Genomic DNA, 25951 nt, shown 5'->3' with positions numbered 1-25951 from the left:
CAACGCTAATTTTAAAGTTATGTACCTCGGGAGCAGACCACTCAGTGGTCTCCAAACTTTGCAAATGGATTATTCCTCCATGTTACACTGGTTACCTCAGTACTGATCCTCCATCAGCGTTGCACCCTCTCTTTGCTGAACCTCGGACAGTGTGGCGCTCCATCACTACTGGCCTTCCGACAGTGTGGTGCTCCCTGACTACTATCACTCTACCAGTGTATTGCTTGCTAGGTATTGACCCCTTCAGTAGTGCTGTGGACCCTTTGAATTAACCTTCTGACAGTACAGTGCTCTCACATTAGTGACCCTCCAACAGTTCGACAATCCCTCAGCACTGACCCTCCAACATAGCAACACCTCCTCGGTACTCTAAATCGGGAAGTGCAGCGCTCCCACAGTACTGACCCTCCGACAGTGCAGCGCAACCTCAGCATTGACCGTGTACATGGCAGCACTCCTTCAGTACTGAGACTCCAACAGACCAGCACTCCCTCAGTACTGACCCTCCGACAGTGCAGCACTCCCTCAGTACTGACCCTCCGACATGGCAACAGCTCCTCAACATCCACCAAGTGACAGTGCAGCGCTGCCTCAGCACTGTCCAGTGATGACCACAAAAAGCCATTTTAAAAAGCAATGGAGTTTTATTAATTGCATTTCTCCTCTATTTGCACGTTTTCTTCAATCTCCACAAGTTACGAATTGCATTCGTTATCTATTTGAACATTGAATTGAACTCTCCCCCTCTGTATTTATTTAATTGCATTAGCCCTCTATGTGCACACTGGGTTGCTCCCTCCCTCTCTCTAATTTATCAATTCTATTCCTATTCAATCTGCACACTGGGTTCCTCTCTCTCACCCCCTGTAGTTATTTAATTCCATCTGTCCACTATTTGCACATTGGGTTTCTCTCTCTTTAATTTGTTAATTATATTCCTCTTCTATTTGTGCTCTGGCCTGCTTTGTCAGTCTTCCTAACTGATCAATTGTATTCGTCCTCTGATAACATCTTTACTCTCAATCTCTCTCCCTTTTATTTATTAACTGAATTCCTAATTCATTTGCACACTCGGATGCACTCACTCTCTGTCCCTCATATATGAATTACATTCCTCATTTATTTGCACACTGGAATGCTCCGTCTCTCTCTAATTTATTAATTGTATTTATCTTCTATTAGCACAAATGTTTGCTCTCTCTCTCTCAAATTTATCAATTAAATTCCTCCTCTATTTGCACACTGGTTTGCTCTCTCTCTCTCTAATTTATTAATAGCATTTCCCTTCCATTTGCATACTTGCTTGCTCTCTCGGTATCAAATTTATAAATTTTATTCCTCGTCTACTTGCACACTGGTTTGCTCCCTCTCTGTCTAATTTATAAATTATATTTCTTCTTCTCTTTTTCACTGGTTCGCTCTTTCTCTCTCTCTAATTCATAAATTAAATTGCTCCTCTCTCTGCACATTGTGTTGCTCTCTCTTTCTCTCTGTAATTTATTAATCATATTCCTCCTCTACTTGCACACGGTGTTGCTATTTCTCTAATTTATTAATTACATTCCTCCTCTGTTTGCACCCAGGGTTGCCCTCTCTCTATCTAATTTATTAATTACAATCCCCCTCTATTTGCATACCGTGTTACTGTTTTTCTAACTTTTAAATTATTTCCCTCCTCTGTTTGTACACTGGGTGTCTCTCTCTCTGTAATTTATTAATTGCATTCACCCTCTATTTGCACATTCGGCTGCTCTCTCCAACTTATAAATTGCAGTTTTCCTCTCTATTTGCACACTGGGTTGCTCTCTCTCTCTCTCTCTCTCACTAATTTAATTGTACTCATTTTCTATTTGCACACTGGTCTGCTCTCTCTCTGTCCCAAATTCAGGAATTTCCTTCCTCCTTTATATGCACACTGGTTTGCTCTCTCTCTGCATTCTATTAATTAAATTCCTCCTCCATTTTCACATTGGGTTTCTCTCCATAAAATTTAAGCTTTGCATTCCTCCACTCTTTGCACACTGGTTTGCTCTCTCTCTCACTCTAATTCAATAATTACATTCCACCTCCATTTGCACATTGGGGTACTTTCTCTCTCTCTCAAATTTATTAATTACAATCCTCCACTTATTTGTATAATGAGTTGTTCTCTCTCTAATTTATTAATTGCATTCCCCCTCTATTTGCACACTGGCTTGCTCTCTCTCCTATTTATAAATCATAATCCTCTCTATTTGCACTCTGGCATGCTCTCCCCCCACCCACCACTCCTCTCTCTCAATAATTTATTAGTTGTCTTCCTCTTCTATTTGCACACCGGCTTGTTCTCGCTCCTAATTAAAAATTATATTCCTCTCTATTTTCACACTGGCTTGCTCTCCCACTTTCTCTCTCTAATTTATTATTTCTATTACTATTCTATTTGCACACTGGTTTCCTCTCTCCCTCAAAAGTATAAATTAAGTTGCTCCTCTGCACACTGTGTTGGCCTCGCTCTATTTTGTTAATCACAATCCTCCTCTATTTGCACACAGCATCCACCAAGTGACCGTGCAGCGCTCCCTCAATACTGTCCAATGATAACCACAGAAAGACATTTTAAAAAGCAATGGAGTTTTATTAATTGCATTTTTCCTCTATTTGCACATTTCATTCAATCTCCTCAAGTTACGAATTGCATTTGTTATCTATTTGAAGATTGAATTGAACTCTCCCCCACTGTATTTATTTAACTGCATTAGCCCTCTATGTGCACACTGGGATGCTCCCCCCCACTCTTTAATTTATCATTTTTATTCCTATTCAGTTTGCACACTGGGTTGCTCTCTCTCTCTCTCTCTCTCTCTGTAGTTAACTAATTGCATCTGTCCCCTATTTGCACATTGGATTGCTCACTATTTTATTTGTTAATTATATTCCTCTTCTATTTGCCCACTGGCCTGCTTTGTCAGTCTTCCTAACTGATCAATTGCATTCATCCTCTGATAACATTTTTACTCTCAATCTCTCTCCCTTTTATTTATTAACTGAATTCCTAATTCATTTGCACACTCGGATGCACTCACTCTCTGTCCCTCATATATGAATTACATTCCCCATTTATTTGCACACTGGCTTGCTCCGTCTCTCTCTAATTTATTCATTGTATTTATCTTCTATTAGCACACTTGTTTGCTCTCTCTCTCTCAAATTTATCAATTAAATTCCTCCTCTATTTGCACATTGGTTTGCTCTCTCTCTCTCTAATTTATTAATAGCATTTCCCTTCCATTTGCATACTTGCTTGCTCTCTTGGTATCAAATTTATAAATTTTATTCCTCGTCTATTTGCACACTGGTTTGCTCCCTCTCTGTCTAATTTATAAATTATACATCTCTTCTCTTTTCACACTGGTTCGCTCTTTCTCTCTCTCTAATTCATAAATTAAATTGCTCCTCTCTCTGCACATTGTGTTGCTCTCTCTTTCTCACTGTAACTTATTAATCACATTCCTCCTCTACTTGCACACTGTGTTGCTATTTCTCTAATTCATTAATTATAGTCCTCCTCTGTTTGCACCCAGGGTTGCCCTCTCTCTATCTAATTTATTAATTACAATCCTACTCTATTTGCACACCATGTTACTGTTTTTCTAACTTTTAAATTACTTTGCTCCTCTATTGGTACACTGGGTTGCTCTCTCTGTAATTTATTAATTGCATGCACCCTCCATTTGCATATTCGGCTGCTCTCTCCAACTTATAAATTACAGTTCTCTTCTCAACTTGCACACTGAGTTGCTATCTCTCTCTCCCTCACTCTCTCTCTCTCTCTCTCTCTCTGTCTCATTTATTAATCTTTTCCCTCCTGTATTTGCACAATGAATTACATTCTCTCTAATCCGTAAATTTGAGTACCCTTCCACTGGAACACAGTTTTGTCTCTCTCTCTCAAATATATACAATAAATTGCTCCACTGTTTGCACACTGGCTTGCTCCATCTTGCTCTCTAATTTATTAATTGAATTCCTCCTCAATTTGCACACCGGTTTGCTCTCTCTCTCTCTCTCTCTCTTCTCTCACTAATTTAATTGTACTCATTTTCTATTTGCACACTGATCTGCTCTCTCTGTCCCAAATTCATGAATTTCCTTCCTCCTTTATATGCACACTGGTTTGCTCTCTCTCTGAATTTTATTAATTAAATTCCTCCTCCATTTTCACATTGGGTTTCTCTCCATAAAATTTAAGCTTTGCATTCCTCCACTATTTGCACACTGGATTGCTCTCTTTCTCACTCTAATTCAATAATTACATTCCACCTCCATTTGCACATTGGGGTACTTTCTCTCTCTCTCAAATTTATTAATTACAATCCTCCGCTTTTTGTATAATTGTTTGTTCTCTCTCTAAGTTATTAATTGCATTCCCCCTCTATTTGCACACTGGCTTGCTCTCCCCCCACCCACCACCCCTCTGTCTCAATAATTTATTAGTTGTGTTCCTCTTCTATTTGCACACTGGCTTGTTCTCGCTCTTAATTAAAAATTATATTCCTCTCTATTTTCACACTGGCTTGGTCTCCCACTTTCTCTCTCTAATTTATTATTTCTATTACTATTCTATTTGCACACTGGTTTCCTCTCTCCCTCAAAAGTATAAACTAAATTGCTCCACTGCACACTGTGTTGGCCTCTCTCTATTTTGTTAATCACAATCCTCCTCTATTTGCACACAGTTTTGCTGTATCTCTAATTTATTAATTGCATTACGCCTCTCTTTGCACACTGAGATTCTCTATCACCAACTTATTAATTACATCCCTGCTCGATTGGCACACTAGACATCTCTCTCTCGCTCTCTCTCTCTCTCTCATAATTAATCACATTCCTCCTCTCTTTGCACACTGGGTTACCCTCCAACCATTAATTACATTCATCTTCTGTTTGTACGCTAGGTTGCTGTCTCGAATTAATAAATTACATCAAATATTTGAACACTGGGTCTCTCTCTCTCACACACACACATTTACTAATTGCATTCCTTCTCTCTTGACATGCTGGGATACTCTCTCTGTCCCTCTCACTATAATTTATTAATTATATTGCTCCTCTATTGGCACTCTAGGTTGTTCTCTCTGTCTTTAAATTATTAATTATGTCGCTCATTTTGCAAACTGGATGGCTCACTCTCTCGAATTTATTAATTTATTTCCTCCTCTGGTCAGTGGGTTGCTTCCTGTCTCCAATTTCTTAATTTGTTTCCTCCTATGTTTTCACACTGGGTTGATGTTTCTCTCTCTAATTTATTAATTGCATTCCTCCTCTATTTGCACACTGGGTTGCACTCTTGCTCTCTTTCTTTAATTTTTAAATTACATTCCTCTTCAATTTGCACAATAGGATGGTCTATCTATTTAATTAGTTACATTCCTCCACTATTTGAGCACTGGGTTGTTATCTTTTTCTCTGTTTTATTAATTGTTAATTTATTTGTATATTGGGTTGTCCTCACGCGCTCTAATGCATTAATACATTCGCCTCTATTTGCAGACTGTGTTGATGTCTCTCACCCTCTCTCAAATTTAATAAAGTAATCCTCCTCTCTTTGCATATTGTGTGTTCTCTCTCTCATTTATTAATTGCATTCCATCTCCATTGACACACTGAGTTGCTCTCTCTCTCTCTCTCTCTCTCTCTGGTTTATTAATTACATCCCTCCTGTATTTGCACTCTGGGTTTCCCTTTGTCTGTAAATTATTAATTACAACCCTCCTCTATTCTCACACTGGGTTGCTCTCTCTCTCTCTCTCTCTCTGTAATTTATTAAGTACATTCCTCCTTTATTTTGAAACCGCGTTGTTCTCTCTATCTCTCTAATTCATTTTTTTTAATTCCCCCGGTATTGCACAATGGTTAGGTTCAAATCTCTCTCTGATTTATTCATTACGTTGGTCGTTTATTTAGGCAGTGGGTTCTTCTCTCTCTCTCTCTATCTCTCTCTCCCTCTATCACTGTAATCTTTTGGTGACGTTGCCCTTCTCTTTCACACTGCGTTGCTCTCTGTCTCTAATTTATTAATTACATTCCCAGACTACTTGCTCAGCGGTTTGGTCCAATCCTCTCCCTCATTAATTAGTTACATCCCACCATTGTCTCACTGGGTTCCTGTCCCCCTCTCTCTCTCACCTTTTAGTCACTTTACCCCTCTGTTCCATACGGGGTTACTCTCTCTTTCTCTAACAGATTAACTAGTTTCTAAACTAATTTCACATTGGGTTACTATCTCGTTCTCTGTAATATGCGAATCAAATGATTTAAGAAACATTTTCCACTTAAACAGGTGGCAGCGGGGACCGGAGGCAACTCGAGGGAGCTTCACTCACTCTCACACCCCTACTGTCCCTGTCCTGCGAGTGTTTGATGGGGACAGTGTAGAGGGAGATTTACTCTGTATCTAACCCCGTGCTGTACCTGTCCTGGGAGTGTTTGATGGGGACAGTGTAGAGGGAGCTGTACTCTGCATCTATCCTCGTGCTCAACCTGTCCTGGGAGTGTTTGATGGGGATGGTGTAGAGGGAGCTTAACTCTGTTTCTAACCCCGCCCAATACCAGTCCTGGGAGTGTTTGATGGGAACAGTATAGAGGGAGCTTTACTCTGTATTTAACCCTGTGCTGTTCCTCTCCTGGGAGTGTTTGATGGGGACAATGTAAAGGGAGCTTTACTCTGTACCTAACCCCGTGCTGTACCTCTCCTGGGAGTGTTTGATGGGGACAGTGTAGAGGGGGATTTACTCTGTACCTAACCCCGTGCTGTACCTGTCCTGGGAGTGTTTGATGGGGATAGTGTAGAGGGGGATTTACTCTGTACCTAACCCCGTGCTGTACCTGTCCTGGGAGTGTTTGATGGGGACAGTGTAGAGGGGGATTTACTCTGTATCTAACCCCGTGCTGTACCTGTCCTGGGAGTGTTTGATGGGGACAGTGTAGAGGGAGATTTACTCAGAATCCAACCCCGTGCATTAACTGTCCTGGGAGTGTTTTTTGGGGATGGTATGGAGGGAGCTGTACTCTGTATCTATCCTCGTGCTGTCCCTGTCCTGAGAGTGTTTGATGAGGACAGTGTAGAGAGAGCTTTACTCTATATCTATCCCCATGCTGTACCTGTTCTGGGAGTGTTTGATGGGGACAGTGTAGAGGGAGATTTACTCTGTATCTAACCCCGTGCTGTACCTGTCCTGGGAGTGTTTGATGGGGACAGTGGAGAGGGAGCTTGACTTTGTATCAAACCCCTACTGAACATGCCCTGGGAGTGTTTGATGGGGAGAATATAGAGGGAGCTTTACTCTGTATCTAACCCCGTGCTGTACCTGCCCTGGGAGTGTTTGATGGGGACAGTGTAGAGAGAGCTTTACTCTATATCTATCCCCATGCTGTACCTGTTCTGGGAGTGTTTGATGGGGACAGTGTAGAGGGAGATTTACTCTGTATCTAACCCCGTGCTGTACCTGTCCTGGGAGTGTTTGATGGGGACAGTGGAGAGGGAGCTTGACTTTGTATCAAACCCCTACTGAACATGCCCTGGGAGTGTTTGATGGGGAGAATATAGAGGGAGCTTTACTCTGTATCTAACCCCGTGCTGTACCTGCCCTGGGAGTGTTTGAAGGGGACAGTGTAGAGGGAGCTTTACTCCGTATCTAACCCCTACAGAAACGGCCCTGGGAGTGTTTGATGGGGACAATGTAGAGGGAGCTTTACTCTGTATCTAACCCCGTGCTGTACCTGTCCTGGGAGTGTTTGATGGGGACAGTGTAGAGGGAGATTTACTCTGTATCTAACCCCGTGCTGTTCCTGTCCTGGGAGTGTTTGATGGGGACAGTGTAGAATGAGATTTACTCTGTATCTAACCCCGTGCTGTACCTGTCCTGGGAGTGTTTGATGGGAACCGTATAGACGGAGATTTACTCTGTATTTAACCCTGAAATGTTCCTGTCCTGGGAGTGTTTGATGGGGACAGTGTAGAGGGAGCTGTACTCTGTATCTATCTCATGCTGCACCTGTTCTAGGACTGTTAGATGTGGGCAGTGCAGAGGGAGCTTTACTCTGTACGTAACCACATGCTGTACCTGTCCTGGGTGTGCTTCATGGAGACAGTGAAGAGGGACAATTACAATATTTCTAACTTTGCTCTATAACTGTCTTGTTTGCGTACAGGCTTGTTTTTAAATTCAATTTCCCAAGCCCCCAGGGATGGATTTTTAAGTCAAACTCCCTGTATTAGAAGCCCTTTGACGTACGGATTATCCACCTCACTCCCAATCCCACCATTGACTATTGCATGGTCCCCAAAAAACTTCTCCAATCCCCATTCTCACCACATTTACAATCCAAACCAATGACTTAATTAGGGGACGGAGTGTTCTGTGTCTAAGCTTGGTCACAACACCAAGCTGGAGAGCAAACTGTCCTCATCTTCGGCTGGTCCATTGATTTGAGCATACATCATCAGGATGGCCACTTCCTGCCATGGGTCATCATGTGGATGAAGAGTCCGATTGTAGAGCCGCAGAACTTTGGGAACAAGGGGCAGGACATACCACCAGGTACTGGCAAACGGAGAGCAGTATATTCTTCCTTCCGTTCCTTTCCTTGCGGCCGCTCTGCCTGATCAATAAGAGATGGCGGCTCCACGCGTGATGCAGATTCTTAGATACGTTGTCACCATTTTGACCGATTGATAGTGAGCTCCTCCCAGTCAATAACCTCAAAGCGTTAACACTTCAAGTGTGTGTCCTGTAGGGTTTCGGTGATAAATGAACTTTTCCCATTGCCAAATCTAGCAGTGACATGAAGAGTTATAAATAATCCTGCAAGTTGATTGATGAATCTTTCATTGTTTGAAAAGTGAATTGTTGTTTGATTTTCCTTCTGTCCAATAAACGTCAGTATCATTCACTAATACAGTGTCTGAAACTGTGCCTGATGGTTCTGTCCCTTCCGAAATAAATCAGTTTGAAGGATTAATCCTGGTTCCAGTAATTAGCCTCTTCACTGTTCAATTAATTCAAGTCTAAGTTTATAAAAACAAACACCCCTTTTTAAAAGTACGGGGTAAGATCAACTTCCTTTTGCTCCTATGCACTTCCATGGCCAGTTCAGTGAACTAACCCTAGGGTGCAGGGTAGTTGTTCAACTCTCCCCCAACCCATACCATGGGACCATTGTCAACACTGAGCTTGTGTGATGGAGCCAGGCTCTGTGCTGAGCAGATTTGAATGCTGCACGTTATGTGTCAGAAACAAGACAATGGCAGCTGGTTGAAAAGATGTGATGCCACTCTGTTTGGCAGCAACTGCTCACAACAGAGGTGGAGATAAGATCTCTCAGAAACCACACATACAGGAACATGCAGAAACAGGAGCAAGGGAACAGAGATATGCTTGAAATATGAGAAGAGGAGAAGGTAGTACATTCCCAAAGCCTTGTTCAAGTGTTCAGGGGGCCTACCACACATCTGAATTATTACAACAGTGACCCAACTTGCACTCAGAACCTTTAATAACCTCTCACAACACAAACCCATCAACCTATGTCTTGACATTCCCAACTGACACACAGAACAGCTTTCCACTGTCTAGTGTCTGATTCTGTGATTCCTGACATTAACACTTAATGGCCCAGATCTAATTGGAAGTATGTTTCCATCGGGAGCAGATCACTCAATGATCTCAATAGAAGGGCAACAGATTATGCCTCCATGTTACAATAACAGACTCAGTACATTCATCCGGCAGTAGGGAACTCCATCAGTGCATACCATCCGAAAGTGCTGCGGTACCTCTGGACTTACTCTTTGACAGTTCATTACAACCAGAGAACTGATCCCCCGACAGTGTGGCACTACCTCATTACTGTCCACTGACAGCGTGGCGCTCCATCAGTACTCACCCTCCGAAAGTGCCTTACTCCCACATTACTGTCCCTTTGACAGTGCGGCACAACCTCAGTTCTGGTCTCCCAACCGTGAAGTACTCCCTCAGTACTGACCCTCTGACATTGCAGTGCTCCATCAGTACTGACCCTACGAGAGTGCGGCTCTCCCTCATTACTTACCATCCAACAGTGCAGCATTCCCTCAATACTGGCCCTCCGACATTTTGGCACCCCCTTAGCACTGACCATTCAAAATGGCAACACACGCTCAGTGCCGACCCTCAGATATTGCTGCGCTCTCACATGACTGACCCTCCGGCATTGCACCACCTCCTCAGCACTACCCCACGACAAAGCAACACTGCCTTAGAACTCACCCTCTGAAAGTGCGACGCTCCCTCAGCAGTGACCCTTTGACAATGCGAAACTCCCTCAGTACTGACCCTCCGACAGTGCAACAGTCCCTCAGAACAGTCCTTCAGAAAGGACAACGCTACCTCAGAACTGACCATCTGACAGTGCATCACTCCGTCAGTAGTAACACTCCGACAGTGTGGCTCTCTCTCTTTATTGCCCCTCTAACAGTGCTTCACTACCCCTTTACTGACTCTCTGCTGCTGCGGCAAACCCATGGCACTGACCCTCCAACTGTACAGCAGAACCACATTCCTGAAACTCCAGCAGTGCATGCATGCCCTTAGCACCCACCCTCCAGCAGCGAGGTACATCTTCAGCACTGACTCTGCAACAGTGCTGCACTCTCTCAGTAATACCGCTTCTGATAGGCGGAAAAACCTCATTACTGACCCTCAGAGAGCTCGGCCCTCCCTCCATCCTGACTCTGCGACAGTTGAACACATCGTCAGTACTGAACCCCAGACAACAAGACGCTGCATCAGCAGTGTCCCTCTGACACTGTGGGGCTCCGTCAGTGCTGTCCCTCCAGCAGTTCCGGACTCCCTCAGTACTGACCATCTGACAATCCGGCGCTCCATCATTTCTGACCCTCTGACAGTGCGGTGCTTCCTCAGCACTGGCCCTCCAAAAATATTGCGCCACCTCAGAGCTGACCCTCCAACAGTGTAGGACTCCCTCAGTAGTTATCCTCCGAATGTGCGGCCCTCCCTCTGATAATTGGAGGGTTATAATTTTGTGTTAAATATCTCCTGAGTCACTATTTTGTGTACACCCATTCTCACCAGCAGCCATATTTCTAAGCTGTGGATCATGTTCTATTCAACATATGATCAGAATAAACAGTTTCAACATCTCAACATTCAGCATTCATTCAGAGGTGAGGTGGAGCATTTCCTCTCAGACCGTCGTGGGTCTTTGGCCTCTCTTCCTCAAAATGTGGTGGGAACAGAGACTTTGAATATTTTTAAGGCCAAGCGAGATAGAATCTCGAGTAACAAGAAGGTTAAAGTTTATCGGGGAGAGGCGGGAATGTGGAGTTGAGGTTAAATTCAGATCAGCCGTGATCTTATTGAATGGCGGAGGAGGAACTAGGGTCCGAGTGGCCTACTCCTGCTCCTAAGTCGTATGTTCGTTTGTATAGCTATTAACTAATTTCCGAAACATATTTTTAATTAATACGTTAAATTATTAATACGTTACAAAATATTAAAAGTTAATACATCCAATGGTTAACTTAATCATCAGCATATTATGTATAATTGGTTTATATACTAATTAATTTCAACATGTAGTATCAAATAATACAACTGATTATTAATTAATTTCAACAGCATGTTACGAATTGTCGGCCTGTTTATTACTTTCAATTATGAATTAAAAAGCCTTAATATTAATTTTTAATTAATCATCTAATTATCAATTAATTTCTAAAAATATATTATCAGTTATTGGCCTAATCAGTCATCAAATACAACAATACATTATACATAAAAATCCAATTCTTAAATATTCTTATTTCAGCTCTATTATATCTAATGTTGAATTAATATCAATGATTTATGATTTGCGCATCTATTTTAAAATTAAATTACCCACCTTTAAGATTCATTATTATAACGCAATCTCAAATATTTATCATGGAGGGAGCCCACATTTGGAAGGAGCATGCTGCACTGGTAGAAGGTTAGTCATTAGCGTGTGCCACAATGTCGGAGGTTCAGGACTGAGAGAGCACTGCACTGTCGGAGGTTCAGTCCTGAGGGAACGCCGCATTGCTGGAGGGTCAGTATGGAGGGGGTGCCGCACTGTTTTAACGTCAGCATGGAGGAAGTGCTGCACTGTCGGAGGCTCAGTTCTGAGGGAGCGCCACATTGTCGGAGGGTACATTCTGATGGAGTGCCGCTCTGCCAGAGGATGAGTACTGATGGAGTGCTGCACTGTCAGATGGTCAGTACTGAGGCTGCGATTGTAATATGGAGGAACAATCTGTTGCTCACGTATTGTGTTAACTAAGTGTTCTGCTACCGAGGAACAGAGACTTACAATTAGATCTGGGCTTTGAGGGTTAATGTCAGGAATAATACAGTCACACACAAGCCACTCGAAAGCAATTGGGAATGTCAAGACACACTGTGATGGGTCAGTGTTACTTAAGGATATTAAAGGTCCTGTGTACCAGCTGGATCACTGTTGTATAAATATTAATATGCTGTCAATCGCCTAAATACAGGAACAAGGGGAGGGGAATGAATTACATTCCCCTGTTTTGATATTTCAGACAACTCTCTTTTCCCTTCCTCCTGTTTGTACATGCTCCATGTTCCTGGATGTCTGATTTCTGATAGATCTTATGTTGTGAACAGCCGCTGCCAAACGCAGCACCCTCACAAATATTTATGGGCTGACTTTTCTGGGTCCTAATACACCGTTTGCAGCATTCAAATCTGCAAAGCACAGTACCTGTCTCCATCACGCAACCTCAGTATTGACAATGGCCCCTTAGTGTGGGTGAGGGCAGTTGAAAAACTGGCCTGTAACCTTGAGTTAGATTACTGAACCGACCATTGAAGAACATTAGAAGTAGGAGCAGGAGAAGGTTAATCTCGCACTGTACTTTTAAAAATGGCTTTTTGTTTTTATAAATTTAGACTGAATTAAATTTAGCAGTGAACAGACTAATCAGTGGTCCCTGACTTAACCCTTCAAACTGATTCAGGTAAACAGAGACAGAAACATCAGTTTCAATCTCAGACAGTAAATAAGGGAATAATACTGATGTTAATTGATGCAAAATCAAACAGCAATGCACTTTTGAAAGAATCAAAGACTCATCAATCAACTTGTTCAATGAACTCAAACTTATCCAATCGTTAACAAGGGGAGAGAAAGTGGAAAGCAAACGCTTCAACAAAACCCGACAGGAGTCACAATTTCAAATGGACACCATATATATAAGAAGCGAACATCAATCTTAACACCTCCAACCGCTCCCCCTCCCCACCCCCCACCGCCCACACCCCCTCCCCCACGCCTCCCTTCTTACCCGCGCGCTGACATCTGTTCACTGAAGCATACTGCGCCTCCCTGGAATGCACACTGACAGGAATTTTACTCTGTCTGTCCGCTGGGCCTAGTGCCAGACTCACCAGCTTTACTTGATATTCATTGAGAGGATGTGGGATTCGCTCCAGCATTTATTGCCTATCCCTAATTGCCCCCTTGAGATGGTGCTGGGGAGCTGCCTTCCTGATCCGTTGCAGTCCACCTGGTACAGGTACACCCATAGTATTGACAAGGAAGTTTTCAATGAACAGCATGACACGCGGGAATTCTGAGGATCAAAGGGATCTTGGCGTGTGTGTCCAGAGATCTCTGAAGGCAGAGCGGGATGTTAGTGGGGTGGTTAAAAAAGGCATATGGGACACTTGCCTTTATCAATCGAGGCACAGATTACAAAAGTAGGTCATGTTGGAGTTGTATAGAATCTTAGCGAGGCCACAGCTGGAGTATTGTGTGCAGTTCTGGTCGATGTGATTGCACTGGGAATGGGGAAGGGGGTGCGGGTGGGGGCGGCTTGCAGAGGATATTTACCAGGATGTCTCCTGGGGTGAAACACTGAAGTTATGAAGAGTGCATTGATAAGCTTGGGTTGTTTTCGTTGGAGCAGAGAAGACTGAGGGGCGACCCGATCGAGGTGTACAAGATTATGAGGGGCATGAACAGGGTGTATAGGGAGCAGCTGTTCACTTTAGCCGAAGGGTCTGTGACAAGGGGGCTTACGTTCAAGGAGAGGGGCAGGAGGTTTAGGGCGGATGTGAGGAGAAGCCTTTTTACCCAGAGGGTTGTCACGGTCTGGAATGCGGTGCCTGGGAGGGTGGTGGATGTGGATTGCCCAGCATTCTATAAAAAGTATCTGGATGAGAACTTGGCACGTCATAACATTCAAGGCTAAGGGCCACGTGCTGGTAAATTGGATTAGGTAGGTAGGTCTGGTGCTTCTCACGTGTCGCTGCAGACTCAATGGGCTGAAGGGCCTCTTCTGCACTGTGATTCTGCGATACTGTGTGAATACAAACCTCCCAAGAGCGCAGCACGTCTCCAGTACTGATCATGTGTCAGTGCAGCGCTCCATCAGTACTCACCATCCGACTGTCCTGTCATCCCTCCACGCTGGTTTCTAAGATGCACACTCCCTCAGTACTGATTATATGAAAGTGCAGCCGCACTCCCATACACATTGCCGCTCAGCTTAATTGATCACCCTCTGTCAGCTCAGCACACCCTCAGTTTACAGCAGCGCTCCCACATTATTGCCTGTTCGAAAGTGCATCGCTCCCTCAGAACTGACCCTTTTTTCGCTCTGGGGGTACCCCAGGGCTGACCCTCCAAACGTGCTGTGCTCCCTCAGGAGTGGCTCTCTGACACTGTGGCGTTCCCTAAGTACTTACCGGTTGACATTGGTGTGTGCTTGCAATGCTGACACCGTGATAGCTCAGCACTCCCTCTGCACTGAAAACCTGGCAGTGCAATGCTCGATCAGTCCCACGATAATGGTTCTCTGAAAGTGCGGTGCACAATTAGAACGGGTCTTCATACATTGCAGCACTTCCGCCCTACCTATTGCCTGACAGTTCAACCACACACAATCAAATCCTCATTACCGGCGCTCCAGAATGCTGCACTACATCAGTACTCAGAGAGAGGGAAGGAGACAGACAGGCAGACTGAATGATAGTGACAGAGTCAGAGAGAGATAGAGACAGTAACAGCGAGTTAGGGATAAAGAGAGAGAAAGGAAGCGCGAGACAGACAAAGGTTGTCAGATAGAATGAGTAAGAGATGAAGCCAGGCAGAGAGAGAGAGAGAGGGGTGGGGTGGGGGGGGGGTGGGGAGAGAGAAGAAACAGATTGTGTGAAACAGGGATATGGAGAGAGATAGTTAGAGAGAGTCATCAAGGGGGAAATGGTAGCAGAGAGACACAAGGACAGTGGCAAAGTGAGAGAGCAGCAGAGAGAGACTGACAGAGAAATACACATTGCACAAGGTATTGACAAAGGGAGGGCGTGACACAGGCAGAATCAAATGGAGAGAGAGAGAGAGAAAGAGAAATGAGTAAAAGAGCAAGAGAGAGTGAAAGAGAGTCACAGTGACTGAGTCACAGAGGCTGAGAGAGACAAACGGAGTTGAGAGAGAAATAATGGGAGACAGCCAGAGAGAAAGATTAAGAGGCAGAGAGAGACATCTACAGGCTGCCAGAGGCAGAAATAGCAGGAGCACGGGAGATGGAGTGAGAGAGATAGAGCAACAGAATAGGGTAGGCATAGCGAGGAGAGTGCAAGGGAGAGGTAGAAGGAGAGTGAGAGGATGAGAATGAGAGGCAGAGCGGGATGGAGGCTGGGAAATAGAGGGCGACCCAGAGTGAAGCAGAGAGTGAGACAGCGAGACAGGTCCGGGCAAAGGCAGAGACAGCAAACGGGCTGCAAAGAGAGGAAGAGAGGCAGGGATAGAAATAGATTGAAAGAGAGAGACAGAGATAAATACAGACAGGGAGAGCAGGAAGGTCACCGAAAAAATCAGTGACAGACCTCACGGGAGAGGGAGGGAAAGGGAGATAGAGAGTCAGGGAGAGGGAAAGAGAGAGTTAGAGATGGAAAAATAATAAGCACGAGAGTTAGAGAGATAACGAGAGGGGGTTGGAGAGGAAGGGGAGGCAGGGGCAGAGAGAGACTGGTGAAATCAGACAGAGACAAGGAGAGAGACTTTGATCGGGGGTTATACAGAAAGAGTGAGACAGAGAATGAGAGGGGCGGCCAATGAAATGGAGGCCGAGAGAGACAGCGAGAGGGAGAGAATGTGAGAGAGAGAGAGATAGAGAGGGAGAAATGAAGAGGAAGACTGAGGCAGACATAGTGACAGAGGGAGCCAGAGGCTGAGAGATAGGCAGACAGTGATTGAGGGAGACAGATAGAAAGAGACAAGAAAACAGATATATACAGAGATAGACAACAGACACACGGAATGGCAGAGACAGAGATAGAGAGAAAGTTAAAGAGAGACAGAGATACAGACACGGTCAGAGAGATACAGAGAAAGAGGCATCGAGGGCGAGATGGTGACAGATAGGGAAAGAGAGAGGGAGAGAGTGAGAGAACTAGAGATGTAAAGAAAGTTATTTTTCATGGACTGTCGCTTTAAAAGTGCACTACGGCTTTGAAAACCAGCATGACTACTGTTTAAAGGCGAATTCAGTGGAATGGAATGAGGAATATCTACAAACTTGCTATCGTGGGAAATAGCGTGCCATTAAAGAAGAGGATTGTTCTGGAAAGGATCCCTGGATAACAGTTCTGTTGAAGGGTCATGAGGACTCGAAACGTCAACTGTGCTCCTACCCACCGATGCTTCCAGACCTGCTGAGTTTTTCCAGGTATTTCTGTTTTTGTTTTTGTTCTAGATTTCCAGCCTCCGCAGTTCTTTGCTTTAATCCCTGGACTAATGGGAATTGCCTGACGCCAACATTTGAATTAGCTCCTGACCAGGTGACAGGGTTTTGTGTGGTAACAGTTCAGGCAGTTCAGATCCCAGCCTGCAAAGAGGGGAGATGTAGAACTTCTCTTTCCAGTTTTTTTTTAAGATTGTATTAAGCAGCTAGCTGGCTATTTCTCACAATTTGTAACCTGCTTTCTCTGAAAAACTTTGTAAAAAAGCAAAACGGGGTAATCACCAGTAGAGACTTTAAAAGCAAGGTTTTCTACCATTGAGCAGCAGAGGGAAGATGCTGAGTGACAAGCTCGTGTCATTAACAAAAAACACGGAATTTGGATGACCTCAATCAAAAGCAACCCATTTAAGCCTGTACTCCGGATTGGTGTTATTGAACAGCTTTACCTCACCCCTTAAATTCCATTCTATTAATTTCGTGTTTGTGTCTGCGTGTGTTTGTGCCTTTTGCATGAAAGTGCGTGTGTTTGTTTGTGTGCTTGTGTGTGTGTATGTTTGTGTTTGTGTGTTTGTGTGTGTGTTTGTGTGTGTGTTTGTGTGTGTGTGTGTGTACAGGGGTTTAAGAAGGGGTGGAGTTTGAGTTATTGAGTTAGTGTCTGTGTGTTTGTGTGTGTGTGTGAGTGTGTGTGTGTTTGTGTGTTTGTGGGTGTGTGTGCCTGTGTGTGTGTGTGTGTGTGTTTACAGGGGTTTAAGAAGGGGTGGAGTTTGAGTTATTGAGTTAGAAGTTGGCAATTCACATTTGTTTCTTTTGCAACTGGTTAAAAGCAGTTTTTTTCAATAAATAGTTCTTTACTTCTTAGGTTTAAAAACCTGGTGCTGGTATTCCTTTAATCTAGATTAAACATTAAAACAGAATTGGGGCAATGTGGTCGTTTGGCAAAATATTTCACAATATTCACGGCTCTGGGAAAAGTTGGACTTCATAATACAGAACACTATCCCCATTGATCGTGACAGCAGACAGAGATAGAGATACAGGCAGAGGGAGAGGAAGGGAGAGACAGAGAAAGACACATAGAGGGACACAGAGGGACAGAGGAGAAGACCGAGAAAGGGAGCTAAGGAAAGAAATACAGAGGGAGGAGAAGCCATAAACATAAACAGATTTAGAGGCAGACATATATGGGGAGTGTGTGTGCGTGTGAGAGAGAGAGAGAGAGGGTGACGAAGGGGCTACAAGGATAGATATAAATAGTGTGAGATAGAGTGACTTCGAGAGGGAGAGGGACATTCAGAGCAACAGGGCGAGAAGCAGAGAGAGCAAGAGAGAGAGAGAGTGAGAGTGAGACGGACATTTAGAGAAAGAAGTCCAGGCAGGTGAGGGAGAGAGAGAACGACAGAGACAGAAGGGAAGTGAGAGAGGTAGCCATGGTGAGGGGGAGAGAGACATAGAGAGATGCAGAAACGGAGGGAGGGTGACAGGCCGAAAGGGACAGAGAGAAATTGGAAAGGATTGAGAGGGAGTGAAAGTGAGTGTGCGTGGGGAAGAGAGAGGGAGAGGGAACATGTGAGACACAACGAGAGATTGTGAGGGAGGCAGAGATATAGTTCGTGAGAGAGATGTTCTTACACACAGACAGTGTGAGAGAAAAGGTTAGAAGGGGAGAGAGAAAGACAGGGAAAGAGGGGCAGAGAGGCAGAACATTACAGCACCGCAGAATGAGGGAGAGGAACTTAGAAATGGAGAGTTTCTGATTGAAAGATCAAGAGAGAAGGCCTGAAATAAGAATAGGGAGAGAGACAAGCACAGAAGGGAGACAGAGGTTAAGAAAGAGACAGTTGCAAGCAGGAGTGAGAGAGGAACAGAGAGGGAGAGAAGTAAATTGAGGGAGAGAGGGATATTGAGAGAGAGAGAGGAGTATTGAGAGAAAGCGCGAGAGAGAGAGACGGAGGAGTGGGGGAGTCAGTGCGAAAGAGGCAGAGAGGGAGAGCGATAAGTAGTGACACAGAGAGTGGTACACAGAGGGAGAGACCGGGGGGAGAGGGAGACAGTGAAAGGGAAAGAGGGAGACAGAGAACCAAGGCGAGGGAGAAAGAGGGAGGGAGAAAGGGAGAAAGTAAGGGATAGAGAAATTGTTGGGGAAAGGTGCAGAAATAAAGAGAGTGAAGCGTTCTGATGGGGATAACTGGGGAGATTGTAGGGGAAACAAGACACAGAGTCTCGGGGGTCGGTGTCAGTCATAAATTGAGGTACAGTGAGGTTGTGAGGTTACCTTACATGGTCTGAAAAACATTACTCCTCTGCTCATTCTGCCTACTGCGATACTAACACAGGGAGAGGGGTGTTGGAAATTTAACCGTGCCCAACATCTTTCATACCTGGTCCGCTTCCACAACCAGGGCCGTGGGAGCCCTTTATACCGTTAACACCATAACCTAACATAGACGATGAGGGGACTGTGCTATGAGGAGAGATAGAGTAGCATGGCATAATATTCCCCCGAGTTTAGAGTGAATGATGCACTCACTGAAACACTGCAGATGTTCCTTAGGAAAGACATGTTCAAGATTTCATGACGGTCAAAAGCTTTCAGTTCTGGCACCATCATCCTGATTCTTTCTTTTTGTTCCCCAGTATTGCTATATCCCTTGTATTTTATGGTTACCCGACCTTTTTAAAAATATTTATCGATGTGATTTTCGTGGCGCTTGCAAAACCAGCGTTTGTTGCACATCACAAATTGCCCTTGAGCTGAGTGCTTTGTTAGACTGTTTCAGTGACCAGTTAAGAGTCAACAACGTTGCTGTGGACTTGGAGTCACTTGTAGGTCCGATAAGGACAGCAGATTTCCTTCTCTGGAGGACATTTCTGAACAACAAGGATTTTCCAGTCCTGACAACATCGTTGCAAATCTCCTCTGTTCCCTCTCTAGTGCTATTACAGCCTGTCTGTAGTGATGTGACCAGAACTGTACATCAACTAATCAATCAACTCACTTGATGTCCCTTCTTAACCAGATTTTTGAACAGGCCTGCTACCTTTAGCGAACTGCGGACATCCACCTCAATGCCCCTCACTTCCTCTACACCTCTCATTATAATGCCATTTGCCTTGTAAACCTTTCTCTTGTTTGACTTCCCGAAGAGCTTCACCTCAAACTTCACTGGCTTTGATTGAATTCGTCACTTTGCTGCCCATCTGCCTAGCCCATTGATATCTTCCCCCGGTCTACAAAAATCCTCCCAACTATCTACCATGCTACCGATGTTTAATTTTTGTGATATCTACAAATTTCTTGATCACACACACCTGCATTTATGCCCAAATCATTAATATATACCACAATATTGAAGGGGATCTCAGAATGAGACGTGCATAAACCCAGAGTAAACAACCTTCTGGTGCCAAAAATAACCATAAACCATGATTCTTTGTTTCCTACCGTTGGGCCTAAATTTTGTATCTAGCTTGCCCCATCCCCCTGGATCTTCAGGCATTTTTGTTTTCACCATCCTGATTTCTGTGACCTTGACAAACGTCTTGAATAAATCCATCTAGACCACACCAAATGCGCAATGACAGTTTGACATAAGTTGACATGTATATAAATATTTTCGCTCAAGTGGCTTCAGATGTTATCGAACTCCATAATCAGAGTTCCATCAAACAATGATCACCTCTCTAATTCCACACTGAACTTGTGCCTGTATTCACGCTCCTGTCATTGTTGGTGGAAGCTGTGCAATACCGAGCTCGCTCTTATTGAACCCCGGATCATTTCCTCCCTCTGACCGGAGGAATATCCAAACGTCAGGAATGGCTGCAATTGTACCACTTAAATCACAAGATAGAAAAACAGCTTTGAAAAACAGAGGCTTTGACATTTTTAAAAATAATTCACCCCAAAACAGAACATCACCCAATGCACACAGATGTACTGCTACAACACAGCTGATGGTAAATGCTGACGTGTTTAAATCCCAAAGCGAACTTTAAACAACTGCCACACCTTGTTTTGAGGTATGTATAGAATTTGAGATGATTGATTTTAATAATGTAATAATACTACCAAGGCTTCAAGGATTTTATACAGCTAAATTAAACATTTATTACCAATATTAATGATTTAAAATGCACACTGTCACACTGAACACAGAGCTCACTCTGAACACAGAGCCCACACTGTACACAGAGCCCACACTGTACACAGAGCCCACACTGTACACAGAGCCCACACTGAATACAGAGCTCACACTGAACACAAAGACCACACTGAACACAGAGCCCACACTGAACACAGATCCCACACTGAACACAGAGCGCACACTTAACACAGAGACCCCACTGTACACAGAGCTCACACTGAACACAGAGCCCACACTGAACACAGAGCCCACACTGAACACCGAGCCCACACAGAACACAGAGACCACACTGAACACAGAGCTCACACTGAACACAGAGCTCACACTGAACACCGAGCCCACACTGAACACAGAGACCACTCTGAATACAGAGCTCACACTGAACACACAGCGGACACCGAACACAGAGACCACACTGAACACAGATCCCACACTGAACACAGAGCTCACACTGAACACAGAGCTCACACTGAACACGGAACACACACTGAACACAGAGCAGACACTGAACACAGAGACTGCACTGAACACTGAGCTCACACTGAACACAGAGCCCACACTGAACACAACCTCACACTGAACGCAGAGCCCACACTGAACACAGACCTTACACTGAACACAGAGCTCACACTGAAGACAGAGCGCACACTGAACACAGAGCTCACACTGAAGACAGAGACTACACCGAACACGGAGCCCACACTGAAAACAGAGTCCACACTGAGCACAGATCCCACTTTGAAAAAAGTGTCCTCACTAAGGATCCTTAGTTAGCACCTTCCAAACCCACAACCACTACTATCTAGAAGGACAAGGGCAGCAGATAATGGGAACACCACCACCTGGAACCCCACATCCCACGAATGATCTGTAAAAGGAGATATTTCTCGTGATCAGTCCATCTCTCACACACCAGTCATCCTGCCCAATCCCGCCCTTGCCTGTGACATTCATCCATCATTTCTTCTGTTTGCGGCAGCTCCAGAAGGATCAATGTCTAATCGGCTTGAAGCGGGAAGACATTCAGTGTTCAGCTGTGGACAATCCGGAACCGTGAAAGAGATGGAGAGGGTTACCGAGCAGCTGTGATCCCATCTCTGTGTGTTTTACAAACTCGCTCGATGAATGCTCTGCTTTAACTTCAGCATCTTTAACACAATGAACCTGTCAGCAAAGTGATCATCTACAGCTAGACATGTGTGATTCCGTTACCGCTACTGATTCAGCTCCACAATGCAAGGGTGGGGGAGTTATTCAGCATTTGCTTTGTTAAATAGAGAATGATTTCCCTCTTTTAAATTGGTTACCGCTGGTCAGGCTGAAGCCAGACTGACCCTTCCAGCTCCGGCCTTTTCCAGGAATGAAGTGATCTCCTGTTTAATGAAGGTGTTCGATTAAATATCACCCACTGTGTACAAGTCCCAAAGCCTCATGGAGCTGTCAACACTGAGAACGGGCACAGGGACAACATATAGACCCTGGTTGAAGGTCAGCCTCTGGGAAGATATCATGTTTTTAATCAATGTTTCTGTAGAATGGGGGAATAATTCGGTGCTGAGATTCGAAGAATCAAAAATAGATGCACAATTCACGATTGTATTGCATATTAGAGTAATTTTGTGTGGCAGTAGCTGTGTTAGACCTGCTGTATAAACGTACATTGATGTTGGTGTGATAGGAAGAAAATGTGAGGGGAACAGTTGGATTCACTGAAGTTACAGATAAGAGGTGGATTGATTGACATATTCCTGACAGGGAATTTAATTCCTGAGAAAGTGAAAAGCGAGAATTGTTTATTACATTTTCACTGACGATCATCAATAGAAATGTCGTGAAATGATCCACTGACCCTGCAGGGTAAACCTGTCAAACTGCACAGGTCAGCAAACAGGGCTTCCATTGATGGCCAATCAGACAAGGAAATCTCTCCGTTAGAAAGGCATCAATAAAGGGGCAGAATGCAAGGAGCATTCCAATTCCAAGGTTTTCAGTGGGTGATTACTGAGCTTACAACTGGAACACGCTTGAGTCTCTGATAATCTGCCCTGATGGTAAATATAATTCTTTCAATACTTTGTGTGTAATTGTTATTAATTGAATTTTGTGCTCAATGAATTCCTGAACGCGTAACTTGAAGGGTTTAAAACGCTCTCTATTCCTGGGAAAGAGTGTATCATCTTAAACATTTTTCTCTCCCTTTCATTTATGGGCTGCTCAATGACTGGTGAGGGTCAGCATCAGGCAGGATAGGGGTGTGAGTGCTTAGTTGGTTCCACAATCCCAACTCCCAAGGTTTTAGCCTCTTCTCAAACCAGTTTTGCTGGGAAAGATTAAAGTGAGACAATGCTTCTCTCTGCTGGCAGCCCACAGCCATTACAGACGCTGCTCTGTGCCAGTCTCAGAGCAGTTCAGTTACTGCATGGCTGTATCTGGGAACAAAGAGTGCATATTGAGCAATACTGTCAGGGATTGGAGTTTACAGCAAGGTACACAGTGTCATCGGCAGGTCCATCCGACCTTACACCACTTGATCTTCTACATGAACTCCTTCTTCATTTCCCATTGGAGATATTGGCTGGAGATGGTATTTGGGGATTATTTCAGACTGCTATGTGCACATTCGGTACAGTAATCGGACGCTAATCTCAGTCAGAATGGAAGTAAATAAACTTTGCTGTACAATGTAATTCCTCTGCAATACATTTGGAATGTTTAACCCAACGTGTTGAATCTTGCTATTTTTTTTAACGCCTTCAAGGTAATTTTCTCAATTTCTCTCTGATTCTTTATCGATAGAAAATATATTAAAAACACGAAAAGTGTGTGGACATGATTTATTGTTGGATTTAATTCTATAAGAACCCCACACATCCACATTCCTGGTATATCTCACTCTTCCCCTGTGAACCTGTGGTATTAGAAAACTCGCCCAGTCTCCCTGGCATGGTCACCCCCTTCCTGTTCTTATTTTCCTGCAGGAAAACGGTGACATTTAACCCCACCCCGCCCCCTTTTACATCAAGTCTCCAATGTATGAGGTTCCTAGAGGGAGAGAGCTGACACCAGGTAAGGGATTAGGAAGTGGCCGATACAGGAACCATGAAGTCGGATATTATCTTGGCTTAGCTCCCATAGAGATAGGTCCCTCCCCACTCTGTAAACAGAGACAGAGTCTCCGCTCACCCCTCTGCCAACAAAGTAAGAGGAAATGCCCAGTTTTGCCCACCACAGCATCAGGCCCAGACTCTCACTGGCACCATAGCGAAGGCCCCAGCCTCACTGTCCCTATAAAAGCAGAGCCCTCCCCATTCTCTAACCATAGTCACAGTATCCACCATCCCCTCTGTTACCAGAGAGATAGGCCCCAGCATCACTGTCCCTATAGCAGCAGAGCCCTCCCCGCTCTCTAACCATAGACACAGTATCCACCATCCCTTCTGTCACCAATGCGATAAGCACCAGCCTCACTGTCCCTATAGCAGCAGAGCCGTCCTCGCTCTCTAACCATAGACACAGTATCCACCATCCCCTCTGTCTCCCAATCGATTGGCCCCAGCCTCTCTGTCCCTATAGCAGCAGAGCCCTCCGCACACTCTAACCATAGTCACAGTATCCACCATCCCCTCTGTCACTAGAGCAATAGGCCCCAGCATCACTGTCCCTATAGCAGCAGAGCCCTCCCCGCTCTCTAACCATAGTCACAGTATCCATTATCCCCTCTGTCAGCAGAGCGATAGGCCCCAGCATCACTGTCCCTATAGCAACAGAGTCCTCCCCACTTTCTATCCATAGTCACAGTATCCATCATCCCCTCTGTCAGCAGAGCGATAGGCCCCAGCATCACTGTCCCTATAGCAGCAGAGCCCTCCCCGCTCTCTAACCATAGTCACATTATCCACCATGCCCTCTGTCACCAGAGCGATAGGCCTCAGCCTCACCATCCCTATATCAGCAGAGGCCTCCCCAATCTGTAACCATAGTAAAAGTATCCACCATCCCATCTGTCACCAGAGCGATAGGCCCCAGCCTCTCTGTCCCTATAGCAGCAGAGCCCTCCGCACACTCTAACCATAGTCACAGTATCCACCATCCCCTCTGTCTCCAAAGAGATAGGCCCCAGCCTCTCTGTCCCTATAGCAGCAGAGCCCTCCCCGCTCTCTAACCATAGTCACAGTATCCATTATCCCCTCTGTCACCAGAGCGATAGGCCCCAGCATCACTGTCCATATAGCAACAGAGCCCTCCCCACTTTCTAACCATAGTCACAGTATCCATCATCCCCTCTGTCAGCAGAGCGATAGGCCCCAGCATCACTGTCCCTATAGCAGCAGATCCCTCCCCGCTCTCTAACCATAGTCACATTATCCACCATGCCCTCTGTCACCAGAGCGATAGGCCTCAGCCTCACCATCCCTATATCAGCAGAGGCCTCCCCCAATCTGTAACCACAGTAAAAGTATCCACCATCCCATCTGTCACCAGAGCGATAGGCCCCAGCCTCTCTGTCCCTATAGCAGCAGAGCCCTCCCCGCTCTCTAACCATAGTCACAGTATCCACCATCCCCTCTGTCTCCAAAGCGATAGGACCCAGCCTCTCTGTCCCTATAGCAGCAGAGCCCTCCCCGCTCTCTAACCATAGTCACAGTATCCACCATCCCCTCTGTCACCAGAGCGATAGGTCCCAGCCTCACTGTCCCTATAGCAGCAGAGTCCAATATACTCTCTAACCATAGTCACACTATACACCATCCCCTTTGTCACCAAAGCGATATGCCCCAGCATCACTGTCCCTATAGCAGCAGAGCCTTCCCCGATCTCTAAACGTAGTCAGAGTATCCACCATCCCCTCTGTCACCAGAGCGATAGGCCCCAGCCTCACTGCCCCTATAGCAGCAGAGCCCTCCCCGCTCTCTAACCATAGTCACAGTATCCACCATCCCCTCTGTCACCAGAGCGATAGGCCCCAGCCTCACTGTCCCTATAGCAGCAGAGCCCTCCCCGCTCTCTAACCATAGTCAGAGTATCCACCATCCTC

Source organism: Carcharodon carcharias (genome assembly GCF_017639515.1).
Source record: "Carcharodon carcharias isolate sCarCar2 chromosome 38 unlocalized genomic scaffold, sCarCar2.pri SUPER_38_unloc_6, whole genome shotgun sequence".
NCBI lineage: Eukaryota > Metazoa > Chordata > Chondrichthyes > Lamniformes > Lamnidae > Carcharodon > Carcharodon carcharias.
Note: the sequence above shows the minus strand (reverse complement) of the source record.